Here is a 14,203-nt window from a genome sequence, read left to right as displayed (position 1 = left end):
TTAACAGTTTTGCTTTCTGGTATTTTAATACAAATAATATGATAAAAAGAATGTTTTATAGTTATTTGTACGGCAAATAGTGTGACTCAGGTATGTATAAGGGGTGCGTGTGGGTATAAGAGCTCAATCGCGAGATAAACTATATGGGGCTGCTCTCCAAATGTTTCCAGGGCTGCTTTTCAGTCCCAGTCCGGCCCTGCTGCTAACCACACCTCCTTCCGGCTGCAGCGGAAGTTGCCTACGCGAATCACGTAGACGTCTACGCCCCGACTACACAGCAGAAGCACCGGTAAGTTTTTTTGGGGGGTTAAATGGGGGGGATAAGACAGGAGGATCCAGGTCCCCTGCAGCACTGCGGGGGATCTTGATCTTAGTCTTATAGTCGATTATAAGCATTTGCTCTGAAAAAAACCTTGTCTTATAATCGAGCAAATACGGTAATTATCACATCACTTGGGGATTCTGGTTAAAGTCCCTTTGGTTTTTGAATCCTGTGAATTCTTTCAATTAAAATTGCATCCTTATGATGTCTAATTTGCAAGGTATCACATAATTCCTCCAAATATACCGCCAATATATTTTGAGCGATATCTTCAGAGATTCAACAGATTTTTTTGATTTATCCTCCTTCCTAGGTCATCATAGGAGGCCATTTCTAATTTGAGTTCTTCCACCCTTGTATTTAAGGCTTCAGCTTAGTAAGCAATGTTGATTTAATTTCCTGTATATCTACCTCGTTTTGATTAATCCTTTTTTCATGGGACTCTAACTCTGCCTTTTCTTTATTTGTTTAGTTTCCCTTTTAGAATCAACCTTTTTTTAAATTAGCCATTATAATATAGCTTATTATCCCAGATTAAGTGTACCTTAATATATCAAGTATCACAAAGGGACTATCAGTCTCTTCCAGTGTGTAATGTGAGACTTGCTAAAAGTGAATACAAAATAACCTGCTTTAACCCTTTGTATAAATAAAAAACTATGTATGAGCAAACATTTAGAGACAGAGTACTCATCTGAACTTCAAGTTGCTCATAAACCGCAATAATAAATCTTTTGACTATTTTTAATATCACATCAGTCTTCAGTTGTCTTTAGCTAACATCGATCGAGTTGCAAACCGCATACAAAACACCATATACTTTGGGGTAAACAGTTCTTTCCAATAATACCCAGCTTTCTTCACAGGTTAAGTTCATCTGTGATATGTCTCAGATTTCTTCTGCAGGCTAGCAGCCGATAACACGCAACTAGGGAACCTCCTATAATGCCGTCTGTATCTGTTAACAATCACTTCACTCAAACTGGAGTGAACAGGTCACATAATCCACACCTGGTTTCCCTCCGCTGACTAGGTGGCCCTGGAGACTATCTCCAACCAGTTAACAGTTCTGACAAACAGCGAGGGCTTCTCCAGTTACCCCAAGTGACTCTATCAGCAGTATACTGCATCTACTGCAAATGGAGGGTGCAATTATTTTTTTTATCACAGTTCTCTTTCACCAAATAACTGCCAAGATCAAGCAGCAAGGTAAATGATTTAGCAATACGCTGCTCTCTTCAGCATTCTCTGGTGTTATTATCCTTAAAGACCTTTTAACATACAAGCCGATGTGATGAGGTAGAAGCACAGACGGGCTCTTCTCCCCATACTCCTAACTCCGCCTTGATATCTTACATAATTTCCTCCCCTTCCCTCCTAAACTACAAGTTTGATCTGCTGAGTTATGGCCAATGCCTCCCCGTGAGCAAAGTAGTCCTGAATCTGATTGTTTGTGTATTCTAAATATCCTATCCCATTGGTTACAAGCGGTCTGTGCATATTGATTGTTTGTTCTGCCCTTCGCTCTGTTGGTTAACATTATTATTATTTTTTATTTATAAAGCATCCAAAATGTATGCAGTGCTTCTTATAATACAGTACATACACCGATCAGCCATAACATTATGACCATCTGCATAATATTGTGTAGGTCCCCTTTTTGCTGCCAAAACAGCCCTGAGTTGTCGAGGCATGGTCTCCACTAGACCTCTGAAGGTGTGCTGTGGTATCTGGTACCAAGACGTTAGCAGCAAATCCTTTAGGTTTTGTAAGGTGGGGCCTCCTTGGATGCATCCTGGTGCCATGTGTTCTCCAGGTAAGTGACACACACGCATCCAGCCATCCACATGATGTAAAACAAAACATTCATCAGTCCAGACCACCTTCTTTCACTGCTCCATGATCCAGCTCTTATGCTCACATGCACATTGTAGGCATTTATGGCGGTGGACAGTGGTCAGCATGGGGACCATGACTGGTCTGCTGCTATGCAGCCCCAAATGCAACAAACTGCGATGCACTGTGTGTCATGACACCTTTCTATCAGAATCAGCATTAACCTTTCAGCAATTTGGGTGGGTTTTCACTATTTGGATAAGAACAAAAATTACAATACTGCTTTCAAAGTAGGCCCTTCAGGCACCAGCCTGCTAGGGAAGAAAAGCAGCAATAGCGAAGGTTCAGGTCTGACAGCCCCATAAGGGCCTGGTAAGCCTTGTACCATCACATACCTCATATGTATTTGCCCATTAGCCTCAATCAGCTCCAGAGCTGGCTCAGTGAAAACAGAGAGCATGGGTCTATTTAGACCCAGTACGCATGCTTGGAAAGCACTCTCTTTTTTTATTGACAACAATCGTTTGACCACAGAGGAGAAGGGCAGCTGTAGAGCTGCAGCATCTACTTCATGTCTCTCATCATGTACTTGGGCCATAGGTAGCTGGTAGACATTGCAGTAATTATATGTCCGCTCTGTGGTCTCTGACCACTGGTCTCCCTGCTGCAACAGTTAAAAGTCCGTACAAACGACGAATAAAGCCTTTAACCTATGGATTTCCGCTCCTGTTATCTAACGGTTGGTGCCAGAGGGTGCCCCTGCAGGGCACCAATAGGCTCACTCGCACTGCCCTTTAACTCCTGACGGCGAACTTACGGATTTCCGCTTCCGTCAACTCCTGCGATGCAGTGAAAATAAGGTAGGCTAGGCGCGGGGACCAAGGAGATTAGTAGACGAAGACGATCACGAAGATTCTTCGTGTTCTGTGTCTTCGTCTACGTTTTACCGTCGCTATCTTCTCTTCTTCATGTCTTCGGAAAGAACACGAAAACGTTTTCATGTTCACCCGAAGATGATTGCACAAGTCTAGTCATTATTTTAGAGGACTTAAAGGTAGACAGACAATGCAATAGAGCAGGAAATGCTAGCAGAATGCTTTGTTGTATAGGGAAAGGTATTAGCAGTAGAAAGAGGGAAGCACTCATGCCGTTGTACAGAGCACTGGTGAGACCTCACTTGGAGTATTGTGCACAGTACTGGAGACCATATCTCCAGAAGGATATAGATATGTTTAAGAAAGTTCATAGAAGGGGTACTAAAATGGTTCATTGATTACAGGATAAAACTTACCTGGAAAGGTCCGGGTTGTTGTGTTGTATGGGAGAGTCAGGAAAGTGCTATATGCAGTGGGTGTAGAGGAGAATGGCAGGCAGGAATATTCATTCACCTGAAGATTTAGTATCTTAATGCATGGCTGTAGTCACAGGTTTCATTTGCACGCGTAAATTATGCAAGACATTTCATAGTCTCTGTTGTTGCCAATTCAGAGTTCAGAGTGGGTGTCCCCATGGTTTGGCCCTCCAACATGCTCCTGGGATCTTCTTCCTCTCTCTCTGGGCCCTGCATGCTCAGGCATTTCTTAGTTTGGTAAGTCCCTCTTATGTTTCTTTGTACCAAACTATGCATTCAGCTCTTTTGACAATTTCCTTGTTTGAGGCCATGCCCGGTACTCACATGCAGCCGTTTTTTTTTTGACATGACAATAGGGTATATATGTATACAGCGGCTTGTTAGAGTACAGTGTAAATCACAGTTACATAGTACATATAACGCAACAGTTTGACAACTTTTGGAGAGGTAAATGTAACATACAGTTAGAGTCTAGAGAGTGATCGTAGCTCATCAATCAAGTGTTAGCAACATGACACAAAAATGTTGAATGATAGGTGCACAGCATGGAGCAAAAATATTCGCAAAGGACACAAGTTAGCGAAAGAGCAATGAGAAGAAGTGTGTCATCTGCTTTTAGAAGAGCAGTGCAGTGCCGCGGGAGCTCAGATCCGAAACTTTTTAGTTTTTTCAACTAAACATAATTTAAGAGAGAAAGGGAGACGAGAGCGGCGTGACAAAGCCGCAAACAGAAAACAAATAAATCGGAACATTGGTATCTCAGTTTTGGCAATGAGCACACGACATCATACGACACGAGAAAAACATACGTATGAGTAAGTACAAATAAGTAACACAGGAGACAAGTAGGCATCGGTCAGGAGCGGCCATATACCTCACAGAGAGCTATAAATCTAGGGGATGTGGCGAAACATCAACAATAAGCGCCAACTAACTGTCTTTCCACCCATGGGGAGCAGATTTTTGTATAGAGATGGGACGTGGGGGAGGACCAATGGGACATTTTTTTTCAGGACTCTATGGTTTTCTAGAGTAAAGACAACGTCCGCATAGGAAGGGGGAGATGTTCTCTTCCAATACCTAGCAATACAAAGTTTAGTGGCTAATAAAATGTGGATCACAAGTTTACTCATGGGGTGAGGGAGAGGGTCCGGGAACATGTGTAAAAAGGCTAGTTCAGTAGTCAAGGTCAAGATGAAAAATAGTGTGAAAGGAGGCAAAAACCGACTTCCATAATGGTTGCAGTACAGGACAACTCCACCACATGTGGACCCCTCTCCAGCAGAGTCTCGAGCAAGATCGTAGCATAAATGACAGGCAAATGGGGGTAAGGTACCAGCGGCAGCTGATTTTGTTTTGTAATTCGAGGTGGTTAGTGCAGTGGGACACCCCCCTCATCATGACTTCCAATTCTAGCCAGGTCTCAAGGGGAAGGTTACATAGGCTCATGGCCGGCCCTACAATGGAGCAGAGTGGGGCAATTGCCCCCAGGCGGCACTTTGAAGAGGCAGCACTTTGCCGCCCCAAGCGCTTTTTTTTTTTTTTCTTTCTTTTTTTTCTTTTTAGCGGAGGAGAGAGAGGGGCGCCGAGTGGTTTTCGCTTACCAAGTTGTCAGTACCCGTTCGGCACCCCTCTCTCTCCTCTGCGAGCCCTCTAGCTCGGTCTCGGTGCCGGCTTGTAATGCTGAGCACCAGAAGTGACGTCAATTTCCGGCGCTCAGCATTACAAGCAGGACTGTTTAAAGGTAAGTACAAAGGGGGGGGGTAGGGTAGATAATTGGGAGGGAGGGTTGATAATAGGGAGGGTAGATAATGGCGTCGGCGAAGTTAAAAATGCCGCCCCTCCCTGGTGTCGGGGGGGGCTTTATTTTAAACTTCACCCCAGGCGGCATTATGTCTTGGGCCGGCCCTGCATAGGCTGAAAAAAGACATGCGTCCATCAAGTTCAGCCATTCCTATATCTGTTAATTTGTTGCTGTTGATCCAAAAGAAGGCAAAAAACCCCAGTTTGGCTCTTTCCAATTTTGCACTAACCAGGGGAAAAATTCCTTCTTGACCACAAAATGGCAGTCAGATTTCTCCTCGGATCAATAAGCTGTTTCCGCATAATTAAAGATTATATCCCCGAATATTATATTTTTCCAAGTATCCATCCAGTTGCTGTTTAAACGTCTGTACAGACTCTGATTAAACTACCTCTGCAGGCAGAGAATTCCACATCCTTATTGTCCTTTCTGTAAAAAAACCCTTTCCTCTGCTTTAGACTAAATCTCCTTTCTTCCAGTCTAAACGCATGACCACGTGTCCTATGCATAGTCCTGTTTATGAACAGATTTCCACACAATGGTTTGTATTGGCCCCGAATATATTTATATAATGCTATCATATCCCCTCTGAGGCGCCATTTTTCGAAACTAAACTGATTTAAATTTGTTAACCTTTCTTCATAACTATAGTGCTCCATTCCTTTTATTAATTTTGTAGCCCGCCTCTGCACCCTTTCTAGTGCTATGATATCCTTCTTTAGAATAGGTGCCCAAAATTGCACAGCATATTCAAGGTGCGGCCTTATCATTGATTTATACAGAGGCAAAATTATATTTATCCCGTGAATTGATGCCCCTTTTTATACATGACAATACCTTACTGGCCTTAGCAACTGTTGACTGAGATTGCACATTGTTGCCTAGTTTGTTGTCTATAACAATTCCCAAATCCTTCTGATTTGTCGTTACCTCTAATTCACTACCGTTTAGGGTGTAGGTTGCTTGTGCATTCCCTACCCCAAAGTGCATAACTTTACATTTATCTACATTGAATTTCATCTGCCATTTGTGTGCCCATTTCCCCAGTCTATCTAGATCACTCTGCAGCACTGTAATATCCCGCTCACACTGTATTACACTTTACCTAGTTTAGTGTGATCTGCAAACACAGAAACATGACTTTCAACGCTTATTGCCAGGTCAAGATGTAATTCTTTCTCCCAGGCTATCATGTGGGGTAGCTTATGGGCAGAAAAATGGGAGATTAGTAGGCAGTACCAAACTGAGATTGCCCCAGTAAACCTTGGTGCCGAGTTGTGTAAGGAGACAACATCACGAAGCTCCCTGGAGGTCTGCTTTAATGAGTACGGGAGCGATTGAAGTAGGTGTCGAAAAAAATCTTGGTGTGGCATGTTATGTGTGGAGGAGAGGTGTGAAACAGAAGACAGGACAGAATCATTGTAAAGGTCACCTAGTGTCCTGAAGTCAGGTCTCATCCAGTGCCATATGTGCAGCCCCGGAATGAGCAACTCCAATGTACGGAGCGGAGTGATGGTGGTGAGTCATGTGAGGGAGGAGAGACGTCTGGATGTCTTGTCCCAAGCGTCAAGAACGTGGGATGTCGTGGGAGGAAGAGACGGGAGAGACGAATGGAGGCGCTGTCTTACCCAGAGAAGCTGATCAATTGTGTATGGAGAAAGAAAAGCATTTTCTTGGGACACCCATGTCGGGGGGGGCATGCGTGAGGAATTGCGTTGTTTGTGAGAGCATGCAGACATCATGGTAGGATGTAATGTGGGGTCCTCCCAGAAGTCTGGGGACAAATCGAGTGCGATTAGCAAATCTGGATTTGCATTTGATCTTAGTGAATGTGACGAAAAAGTTTTGTATAGAGCTAAGGTTAAGTGGGATCTTCTCCAGTCAAATTTATAGAGGCGAGAGAGGTGGGCCTTGCTGGAGGGCTTCAGGTGGAGACACATAGCTTGCATCTTAGTTATGTTGATTTTGTGGTAAGAAACATTTGAGCGGGACAGTTGAGGAAACAAGGCAGGGAGGGAGCGGTCCGGGGCAGTGATGGAGGCAAGAATGTGATCAGCAACTACATCCGCTGCTATATCAGGGCGCTAATATGTGGCTGCACAACCCTAGATGCTCAACACCCGCGTGAGTGCAGTCCCCCTGCACCAGGCCCTGTCCTGTGACTCCACTACTGCATACCGAACTCCTGAACTCGATCTTCAGGCGTGCTGGGTCATTACAGTATGGACCCAGTTCCTGACATGCATTGAGCTCCAAGAGTTGTAGTTTGATGTGTTTAATATCGAGAATGAGAGAGTCTTTCGGGTGTAGTTTGTGGAGTGTCTCGAGATCATTGAGTTTAAGAAGTAGAGAGGTTTTCGACCCCATAGATTGTTTTTTAATGTGGGATGCCAAACTAATAAACTAACTAACCACAACCCAGAGACCCCTGTTGACCGGGTCTCTGGGTTGTGGTTGTCTTGAAAGTAATTGGAAAGGTGTTGTTGAATTTGGGCTCTATGTTTTTCAGAAAGTAGGATACGGTTATTGAGTCGCCAGGACCCTCCCCCCCTGGTTGGATGAGTTAACCGTAATGATAATAGAACTGGGGCATGGTTGTACTAGGAGATGGTCCCTATGGTACAGGACGTCACTGATTGCAACGTAGATTTGTCCAGAAAAATGTAATCTATGAGTGAGTAGGAATTGTGGGGGTGGAAAAAAGGTGTAATCTCTATCAGAAGGGTGTAATACTCTCCAGAAGTCAAAAAGTTGGTGAGAGTGGAGCAGAAAATACAAATCAGAGCCTAGCTTGAGTGTGCGGCTGTCATGAGGGGGTCTGCGCTGTGTCATGTTATCAAGTTGGGGGTGTAGGGTAGTATTGAGGTCACCACAAAGGATCACTTGACCTTGTTTACATTTGTCTAACTTTTGGAGAAAGGAGGTAAAAAGTGTTTTCTGAGCAGAGTTAGGAGCGAAAAAAGATGCCATTGTGTACGTTATCGAGTTAATCTCGCAAACTAATATGAGGTATCTGCCACGCGGGTCTAGGCTTTTGTGTAATAATTAGACTTGGGCACCAGGGGGCTCTTCGTGTTCGTCTTCGGAGAAAAAAAAAAACTTCGTATTCCGCGAATATTCACCCGTTCCTGTCTTCTTTTCGGGCGAATATTCGTGGCCATTCTTCGTGCTCGTTTCATCTTCGTTTTCTCCCGGCTGCGTAGCAGGGGTTAATACCGGGTTAAAAACACATCGGAGCAGCAGCAGCAGCAGCAGATGCGTTCGCGCCGTGAAGGTACGTGTGTGCGACTCTATTGGTTGCTGGAAGGGGGCTGGTCTGGCATCAACAAATTAATTGCAGAACTGCAGAATGCACCTCATTCGTTGATGGCAGACGAGCCCCCTGCCGAAACGACCAATAGAGTTGCACACACGTACCAAGGTGTACTGTACACAAAATGACCTAGACAAATGCTCCAAGGAACTTGGCCTCCTTTTTATCATACACAGTCACACATCCATAGATGTTTCATAAAAGAATAGGGATTATTTTAAATTGATTTTGGACCACTTGTAATACATGCCTAACATTTGCTACCTATTTATAAATGTTAATTTATAATTTAACATTTGCTACCTAATTTATACTTTGGAACAACCCAACTTTTACTGGACAGGACTGGAAAAAAGCAGGACTGTCCACAAAAATGTTGAGTGTGTTGGCAGGTATGCGAATGGAAAAATGTTGGACAAGAACTAAAAAATAGCTTAGGGTTAATGTACGGTTATTTTAAGATTATTAGCAGTGCACTGTTTTGGTTAAAGATGTATTATGTCTAAATAATAATTTAATTTTAATTTTAACGGGTTTATTGAATTTTATTTTAAAGTTATATTTATTATTATTTACTTTATTATATTTATTTAATGTTGTAGTGCTACCCTACCCAGCTATACCTATGTGCACTAGCATACCTAGTTTAGCTAAATTTGATGGGACAGGAAAAAAGCAGGACTGTCCCTGAAAAAGTTGGGTCTGTTGGCAGCTATGTGGATGGAAAAATGTTATAGGGTGAAGTGTGAGTTATAGCGTTAATGCTAGTGAGTGTAGAAGTGAAGGCCAGTGCAAATAACAGGAGGAAAGGTCCTTGTGATTTGTGAATTGTACATGTGTGTGTTATGTGTTATATCACTGTGTTATATGTGTTATTGTGTGTGTTATGTTTGGTAGGTTGTGTATCAGACGGAAAAAAATGAAATGGAAATGGAAAAGGAAATGGAAAAGGCGAATGAGTGGGCAATTGGCGACCCACTCACCTGTTTCACCCCAGGGCAAAGCATCCAAACAACTGTCAGTCCTAGACGTTTGGCAGCGGACTTCCAGAGCTCAGACACTAAGCCCTAGCGTAAGCTGGCTACTCCGGCGGAGGTAGCAGGCGTTGCCACACCTCAAACAGACGCAGCCAGGGGGGAGAAACTACCCTTACCATTAGGGACATTTTGGGCATGACTCTAGCCAGGAAGCGAACTGGCAGAAAAGAGACGCTGGCACCACCACCACCAGCAGCATTGAAAAATGGAAAAGGCGAATGAGTGGGCAATTGGCGACCCACTCACCTGTTTCACCCCAGGGCAAAGCATCCAAACAACTGTCAGTCCTAGACGTTTGGCAGCGGACTTCCAGAGCTCAGACACAAGGCCCTAGCGTAAATTGGCTACACCGGCGGAGGTAGCAGGCGTTGCCACACCGCAAACACGTGCAACCAAGGGGAGAAACTACCTTGAACATTTTGGACATTTGAGGCATGACACTAGCCAGGAAGCGAACTGGCAGAGAAGAGACACTGGCACCACCACCACCAGCAGCAGCATTGGGAAAGGCGAATGAGTGGGCAATTGGCGACCCGCTCACCTGTTCCACCCCAGGGCAAAGCATCCAAAGACAGTGGTTGGCGGACATGATAGAAGCTGCTGCACAACCCATGAGAGTGCAGGCCACACACTCTTCTGTTCATCCCAGTAGCTAAGAGGATCAACATTAGGTGCAGAAGGAACTTCACAGAGGTAAAGTTTGACCATTTCAGCAGCACTACTCTCCTTTCTGCTGCTAGCTCTGTCAGATGGTCCAACTATACTCCCAAGTGCCTCTTCCCAAAACGCAGCTGCTCCACTCAGCTGTGTTGTGAATATGCTTGTGGCACTGCTGCTGTTTGCTGCTGCTAGGAGTAGCAGACCACATCATCTCTTCCTCCTCCTGCACCTCTCCCTCCTCGGACAGCATTCCCATTTTACGCTGCCAGTCACGCACCTTGTTGACCAGTTGACCCGGTAGCTACCGAGAACATTGAATTTCAAAGCTAGCTTTCCCTTAATTCTTGGATTGCAAAGGCACGCTAGCATCATTTCGGGACTCTCTTCCATGTGTTTGCGAAGATGTACTTTTAGCAGATCCTTCAGCTTCCTGACTATGGCTGCTACGTCAGGATGTAGAGTGCCACCTTGAACAGCCTCACGGTTTTCAAGGAACACATCCATCTTGCTGCCTAGATGGGAGAACACTAGGATTACCTGGGCCAGACTGGCAGTGTTTGAGCTTAAATTTTCTGTGGCGTCCCTGAATGGTTTAAGGACTGCCACTAGTTGGGCGATCACTGTCCAATCCTCCCTATTCAATATAGATGTAATCCCAATATTGTGCTCTGAGGCAAGATTATGGATTGCCCTCTGCTGCTCCAAAATCCTCTCCAGCATGTCTAACGTGGAGTTCCACCGTGTACTGACATCCTGACGTAGGCAGTGTACGGGAAGACCTGACCTCTCTTGCTCTTCCCTCAAAAGTTGGCTAGCCTTAACACTATGGTGAAAGTGCCCAGCGATCTTTCTGCAGCGGGACAGAACTACTGCTGCCACATTAGTTCCTTCTGACATTGCTGCCTTCACTACAAGATGGATGATGTGGGCTGCACAGCGCACACCAACAATATGACCATCTTGCAGCGCTTTCACCATATTGGCACCTCCGTCAGTTACCACAAAACCAACTTCAACATTGGTGCCTGCCTCTGCTCCCACCCAAAGTCTAACCATTTTCCTCATCCCATGCAGAATATTTTGGGAAGTGTGCTTTTCATCCATCACTTCTGCATGGAGAAGGAATGATCGGTAGCCTGCTGCAGCAGCTTCCTTGGGCACAACGGGCTGCCACCAGTGTGCTGTCAAAGATAGAAAGGCATGCTGCCCACTAGGTGCACTCCACAAATCTGTTGTGAAATGAACAGACTGACCAGCAGCCTTGGAAAGCTCCTCTTTCACTGCTGCAACACAGGACCGATACAATGAGGGGACAATGTTCTTACTGAAAGTGGAACGTGACGGAACGGTATATTGTGGAGCCACAGCCGCCATCAATTGTTTGAAAGGCTCCCCTTCGATAATAGAGAGGAATGCCCCTCCAACAGCAATGAACTGACCAATAAGTCGCGTTACTTTTTTGGCCTGCTGTTTGGGCATTGACCTTTTGGATTGGAATGCCACAAATTGTTCCAGGGTGGGCTGGACATGCAGTGCTCCAACCTGCCTTGGTCTCTGGCTGCCAGCACTAGCTGCTGCTGCTGCTGCTGCTATTGGCTCAGAAGCAGCTGTTGGGGTTTTTCCACGGCCACTAGCTATGCTGCCTGCACTAAGTTTTACTTCTGCATCTTTCCCCAATAGCACAGCGTTGTGTTGAGTGCTGAGGTGATGCTTCATGCTAGCACTGGTAAAATTGCCAGACACTTTCCCTCTGCTTATTAGCTTCCCACAATGTTTGCACTTTCCATAGCGCCCTTCTTTAACATTTTCAAAGTGCTCCCACACTTAGCCTTGGAGTGTGCCTTGGGTGCTGCTCCTACTGCTCGGGGTGGATAAACAGAGGCAGAACTAGTGGTGGTGGGACTGGTGGTAACAGTACTGGCCATAGTGGGACTGCTAATTGCTTTAACTTTAGATTTGCTAGGTTTTGCTGCTGGTGGTGGTGATGGTGATGATCGTAGCGGAGAAGGTGGAGGCTCAGGGGAAAATTGTGCACTAGTCATTTGGACACTGCTCCCTGAGGAATCTGATTCCTGACCACTCATCTCCTCTACTTCCTCTGGCTCATAGTCTAGTTCTTCATTAGCCAGATCAAATGGAATTCCTGCTAGGCTGGAGCTAAGACTGATATCGTCGTGAGACTCGTGACTAGTAGTAGTGCAAGCAGGAAGAACAGACTCTCAGTCTCAGGCTCCTCTGCTACCTCCACTATGTGTAGCCCTCTCTCTAACTGTCTTTACAAAAATATTGTAAGGACTTGGTGGCTTGCTAGAGGTACTAGGAGGACATGGCGTGATGGTACCGGTGGGAACAGTAGGCGCAGCACTAGTGGTGGTAGAGGTGGGGGTGGTGGTGGTTTTCCCTACAAAGGAATGAGATCGCTTTGGTTTGGGACCCCTCTGAGTCTTGCTGCTAATTTGGCTCTGCTTGGTACCTTGCATGCTGCTCGTGGATGGGGAAGATGCTGCTTGGGGCAAAAGGCACTTCTTTTTACTCACTGGGCTAGTAGAAGTACTAGTTGTGCTACCCTTTAACTTTGAACATGCTTCTGGTGCTTTAGGCTTTCTGTAAAAAAAATAATTAAAAAAAAAAGGGGGATAAAAAAAATTAAAGACTTTGAATTTACACGGGCCTAAAAGCCTATCCTACTACTATGCTAAACCTAAAGCTATATTAGTATTCTAGTCTAACTCTTGGCAGACGCTCTCAAGCCCACTAAGCTAAAGTGAGGTTAAATTATGTATATTATATTATTAATAGATTAGAATTACTTATATTATGGATTATAGATAGAATATAGATTATGAATTAGAAAGAATTACTTATATATATTTAAGATTATGAATTAGAATTAATATTATATAATATATTATAGATAAGATTAAAGATTAGAATTATTTTAGTACTACAGCTAGTAGCTTGAAGCTTTGCTTAGTACAGTTGTCGTCACACAGTCAATTTTTCTTGAAAAGAAATTAGAAATAAAATAAAATGTCACAGCAAAACAGTTAGCTTCACTGCTTGCTGAAACACACAGCACTTATGCGGCTGCACTCACTAGCCCAACAAGTTCACTTCACTGATGGACTGAGGTGAGCAACACACTAAGGGTACTTTTAAGAAAATTAAAATTAAATGTAAAATAAATGAGAAAATCTTTGCAAAACAGTTAACGTCACTGCTTGCTGATCAAAAAAGAACACAGCACTTATGCGGCTGCACTCACTAGCCCAACAAGTTCACTTCACTGATGGACTGAGGTGAGCAAAACAAATGAAATATTATTAATTAAGAAAAATTTACTTGGTCTCTTGCTGTTGCTAAACCAAAGCACAAACTATAGAGCTGCAGCACCAGTACTAATAAGATTAGCTGAACTATAAGATAATAGTATAGTAATTATTAATTATATTTTTTATAGCTAATTTAATTAACTATTAAGATAATAATTATAGAATTATTGATATTACTGATTTTAGATTAGACACTAGTAGATGTCTTGACAGTCTTACAGTACACTCTACACTAGTATACTATCACTAACGTAACTATAGTATATATAACTGACAAATATATATATAATTTTATATGTATTCAATTATTAATAATATATTCTATTAAATTATTTATAAATTCTATTATTCAATTTATTTAAGCAGGACAGGCAGTAGCCCAGGGCAAGGGCACCCTAGTGCCAGTGAGGCACTGAGTGCACTGTCAACTCAACAGCACTACAGAGTTGATGACAAATTAAATAAAAAAATAATTAAATTAATCAAATTATTATTATTAAATATTAATTCAGTAGAACTGAAGTGAGGATGAAGTACACTGTGAGAAA

Source organism: Sceloporus occidentalis, unplaced genomic scaffold (genome assembly GCF_023333645.1).
Source record: "Sceloporus occidentalis isolate IW3139 unplaced genomic scaffold, rSceOcc1.0.p SCAF_59, whole genome shotgun sequence".
NCBI classification, from domain to species: Eukaryota; Metazoa; Chordata; class Lepidosauria; order Squamata; family Phrynosomatidae; genus Sceloporus; species Sceloporus occidentalis.
The sequence above is the reverse complement of the archived record's forward strand: the minus strand, read 5'-3'. Positions refer to the sequence as shown.